Consider the following 5,517-nt stretch of genomic DNA (forward strand, 5'->3'; position numbering starts at 1 on the left):
TTGAAAAATATTGGTATTAATTCTTCCTTAAAGGTTTTGTAAAACTCTGCTGTATACCAATCCGGTTCTGGGCTTTTCTTGGTTGGTAGTCTTTTGATGGCTTCTTCTATTTCCTCCATTGATATTGGTCTGTTTAAATTGTGTGTATCCTCCTGACTCAATCTGAGCAAATCATATGACTCAAGAAATTTATCGATGTCTTCACTATCTTCTATCTTATTGAAATATAGGGTTTCAAAATAATTTCTAATTATCTTCTGTATTTCTGTACTGTCTGTTGTGATATTGCCTTTTCCATTCCGTATGTTAGTAATTTGAGTTCTCTCTCTTCTCTTCATTAGCATGGCTAAGGGTCTGTCGATCTTATTTATTTTTGCAAAGAACCAACTTTTAGTTTTGTCAATTTTTTCAATAGTTTCTTTTGTTTCAATTTCATTGATTTCCACTCTGATTTTAATTATTTATTGCCTTCTGCTACATTTGATGTTGTTTTGCTCTCCCTTTTCTAGAGTTTTGAGATGAAGTGTGAGCTCATTTATTTGCTGTTTTTTTTTTCTTTTTTTGAGGAATGAACTCCAGTCAATGAATTTCCCTCATAAAACTGCTTTCATTGTGTCCCATAGATTCTGATATGTTGTGTCTGTATTTTCATTTATCTCTAATTTTTTTTATTTCCTCCTTTATGTCTTCTGTAACCAATTGATCATTCAGTAACATATTGTTCATTTTCCAAGTGATGTAGGATTTTTCCTTTCTTCTTTTATCATTGATTTCCAGTTTCATTCCATTATGATCAGATAAGATGCATGGTATTACCTCCACACCTTTATATTTACTAAGGGTTGCCCTATGGCATAGTATATTGTCTATTTTTGAGAAGGATCCATGTGCTGCTGAGAAAAAAATATATCCACTTAATGATGGTTGATATATTCTATATATGTTGGTTAAGTCTAGGTTATTGATTGTGTTATTGAAGACTCAAAATATTGATCATAGTGAAAAAGTTGTCAAAATCAAAGGAATTTTTGAAATATTTTCTTTTAGTTGTAGGTGTACACAATAACCTTTATTTTATTTTTATGTGGTGCCAAAGATCAAACCCAGTGCCTCACATGTGCTGTGTAAGCCCTCTACCACTGACACACAATCCCAACCCCTTAAGAAATTGAAATTTTGTTCATCAGAAAAACACTTAATTATGTCTTGATGTTAACCCTTACATAAGAGATACCAGGACATAATGGGTTAAAGAAAATTAAAAGACAAGCTACAAGCTGAAAGACAAAATCTGGGTTATAAAAATAACAAAGCATCAATATCAAGAATATATAGATAACTAGGAGCTGGGGCTGGGGCTTAGTGGTAGAGCGCTCTGCTTGCATGTGTGAGGCCCTGGTACAATCCTCAGCACATATACATAAAATTAAAAGTTATTTTGTCCACTTACAACTAAAAATAAAATTTAAAAAATATAGAGAGAACTAAAAATCAACCAGGTGAAGACAGTATCTTGTAAAAAATATATAAAATTATCCACAGGTTTTTTTCAGAAGAAGAAATTCAAGGTCAAAGTAGTACATGCAATGATGCTCATCCTTGAAACACTCGGAAATTCAGGTACCATTTTACACCTTTGTGGGTTAAAAAAATTCAGATATATTATGAAGCATAAATATCAGAAAGGTTGAAACATGGGTTTTGTTACCAAATTTGACCCAGCTATCCTTCTCCTTGGTTTATACCTCAAGGACTTAAAAACAGCATACCACAGGGACACAGCCACATCAATATTTATAGCAGCACAATTCACAAAAGTTAAACTGTGGAGCCAACCTAGATGCCCATCAGTGGATGAATAGATAAAAATGTGGCATATACACAATGGAATTTTATTTAGCAATAAAAAAGAAAAAAATCATGGAATTTGCAGGTAAATGAATGGCATTGGAGAAAATAATGCTGAGTGAAGTTAGCCAATCCCCCCAAAAAAAATTCCAATTTTTTATATATAAGAAGGCTAACTCAGTGGAGTAGAGCAGGGGAGCATGGGAGGAATAGATGAATTCTGGATAGGGAAGAGGGGAGAGAGGGAAAGGGAGGGGGCAGGAGATTAGCAAGGATGGTGGAATGTGACAGACATCATCATCCAAAGTACATGTATGAAGACATGAATTGGTGCCAACATAGTTTATAAACAACCAGAGATATGAAATAATGTGCTGTATAAATGTAATAAGAATTGTAATGCATTCCACTGTCATTTGTGTTTTTTAAAAAAAATCATTTAAAAAACCCACAAGAGCTCAACAAATTTTCAGCCCTTAAGGTGGTCCTAATTTTTCAGTGATTCACATCAGGAGCCATGACACTAAGTTTAGCTTCCAGAAAGTAACTTCTGTTGAAGATTCCAACATTTCTTTCTTCTGAAAAACCTGTTATCTTTGTTTTGATTTTTCTCAATGAAAGTCTAACTGTGATAACAATGCTCCTGTGAAATGACAGCAAAGCAATTGGCAACTATGGCATTCTAAGTGAAAAGGCTGGCATCCAACAACTTTGGATTCAAATGTGTGGTGATCCCATGCCCTTAAAGAAGACTGTACTTGTTTTCTCTCACCTGTGGGTCCTTCTGAGTCTTGGACAACAATGATCCTGTTTAGGGCCTTCTATGACAACCTTGCTCTGTGGGTAACTCCTGATGTCACAAACAAGTGGCAGCACTATGACTTCACCTCCACCTGGGCAAGCAGAGGAGCCTCAGAGGAAGGCACAAGACAGGTACCTGCTCAGCTGTGTTGGCATGTAGGAGAGGACCTAGTCACTGAACCCCAGGGGCATGTTCTTGGCAATTCATCCCCAACTTCTTCACACCAGAAGTGGAGTGGGGCTCGTTGGGCTGCTCGGGGTTCATCTGGCATAGGGGCAGTCTGGGTTCTTCCAGGATACCAGACCACTATGTTGTTTGCAGGCCATCATCACCTTCCATGCCCAGGAGGATGAGCAGGCCATGGGAGACTGCACAAGGCTCAGTGGGCACAGTGACCCTAGCATATATAGCTGGTTTATGGGTCCAATGGAGCCTGGAGGGGCAGAGGACCCAGAATGGCTGTGAGAGGCACCCAGAATGGCTGCTGGTCCCAGCCACAGAACTCTCTCACTCTGCTCTTCATGGCCCCTGCTCACCTAAAATTTTGCCCAGTGCAGAAACTGACCCAGGAGACAACTTGCATCTTAGATTGGAAACTGTTGACAGTTATCGGGTGTGGAGCACCCAGGGCTGCTTGGGGGCAGGTTATGAGAAGTTTGAGCTTGAAGAATCACACACTGGCAGATTGTCCTTCCATTATTAAAAAGCCAATACTGGTGAATACTTGAACCTGCTGAGAGTGAAGAGTAAGGGGATCCCTAGGTCTGAAAGTTTTCTCTATTGGATTGAACTGGTCAAAGATGAACACTTATTGTGGAACCAGTAGGAGGCCTAAATTTGTCCCCAGAAGAGCTAAATAATAGACACACTTAAAAAATTGGAGAATCTTGATGCCAAGATTTGAAGAAAGCAGCACAAACATGAATAAAACCAGATTTTGTGATCATATAAGCTTGGTTTTTCCTGGTTTCATACCTAGGAAAAGCATCTTTGGGTACAGGGTAAGCAATCCTACTGAAGCTACCCTGCTAAACCCCTCAGCTAGATACTGTATAGTGCCCATGCTTATATTCTCAATGGCTGTCCACTCCAGTGTTCCCAGGGAAATTGCAGGAGGACACAGAAGCCTGATCCCAAAGCTACTACCACCTGCAGATTCTGTTAAGCCAGGAACATTTCCCCTGGTATTCCCCTTCTGTCTGAGCAGGGCCACCTCAGATAGCAGACAGCTCTCTGACAGCTCTGGGGCCCCAACATAAACAAAGGGATTCCTGCTATCAAAAAAGCTCCTAATCACAAACCCAACGCCTTCCTTCCCCATCAGAAGTTCTGTATCAGGGTATGCCAAGGCTTCTCTCTTGCTTGTTCTGGAGCAAGTCTAGAGAAAAGAGATAGCTCATATCTTTGCTGGGCCAGGAGAGGACAGAATGTGCTGTTCCAGGTACAGTGGGTGAGACCCTGGTGACACCATCTACACTAGCTCACTGGCTAACACCTGCAGGACCAGTTCTGTGTTGGCCCATTACCTATCACCTTTAGTTGATTTTCCCCTCAGAGGCCCAATGGCAGCTCTCACCAGCCACCCTGCTCTATTCCTGGCAGCATGTAGGGTGCTCATCTTGGGGCCCTCATGAAGACACAAAGTATCAGAGAAAAGTTCCCCTGAGAAAGCAAGGACAACATGTTACTTAACCTGAAATGCAGGCATCTTAAACCTAAGACCCACAGGTGGTATCCTAGTCCCCACCTGCCCAGTGAATTAGAAAGTTACACTGCTGGTTGGAAGTCTGGTGCCACCCTGACCCCTGTCACCTTCACTTCTATTGGATGCCAGCCCACTTGTGCAGCCAACCTGGCAACTACCCCATAGTAGTGGAGAGCTGGACCAACTGGATGTGGAAGTGCAGGAAACAGGTCTTCCCTGTTCTCCAAAAGCCAGACATAGCACCCAGCACTGCTGCAGGCACAATATGGAAAACATCAAATTGAAAAAAGACAAAATCTGACAGAGTGTTCTTCAACTCATGAAAATCAAACAAAAATGACAAGTAAGACATGAAAAATGGGTATTTAAATGAGCTACATATCTGTATAGATTTCTGTATTTTATTGACCTCAGCTAAGAGAACCTTCTATAGGACTAGAAAATGATTCAGGTTCCTAGTGTTGTTCCTAGAGAATTTAAGTCAAACAAAATTGGAGAATTCAGTGGCTAGAAGATAGGAAGCAAATGACTGCAACTGTCACATCCAAGTTGTGATAACACAAGCTCAGGTTTTCTGGCTTCAATAACCATGAAAACCTTATGAGTCACAGGGTAGTCAGCTGTTCCTCCTAGCCTGCCCTGATCCGCCACTCAGCTATCACCCCAGCCAGACACTAGGTGGTGCCTGCACTTCTGTTTCAGGGGCTATACTCTCTTGTGCTCCCAGAATATGGGCAGAAGGACACAAAGTCCCTGATCCTGAGGCTACCTCCTGATGCAGTTGATGCAGGTCTAGGGACCCTGCTCCCAAATGACTCCCACTACATAGGGTATAAAAAATTCCTGACTACCCCCTGAAAGCTCTGGAGCCTGGCCATGGGTGGAAGGATCTCTCCCATTACAATACCTACTGACCCACTAAAACCCAACATCTTTCCCTCCCTAATAGATCAGGAAACCTCACTGGGTCAGCTGGTGGGACAGTGGGATTTGGATCCACAGCCTGAGCACCAGTGCCCCACCAGCCCCATGCATGCACCCAGGCACATAGTTCCCACTCCTCTCCCTCCCACAAAAGGTGAATGCATATGAACCTTAATGGCTTTGTCCCTTCCTGGAATGACCATGCCTCATGCCATGGCTGGTTTTCTGAATGCCAATA

This window comes from Urocitellus parryii, chromosome 3 (assembly GCF_045843805.1).
Source record: "Urocitellus parryii isolate mUroPar1 chromosome 3, mUroPar1.hap1, whole genome shotgun sequence".
In the NCBI taxonomy this organism is placed as follows: domain Eukaryota; kingdom Metazoa; phylum Chordata; class Mammalia; order Rodentia; family Sciuridae; genus Urocitellus; species Urocitellus parryii.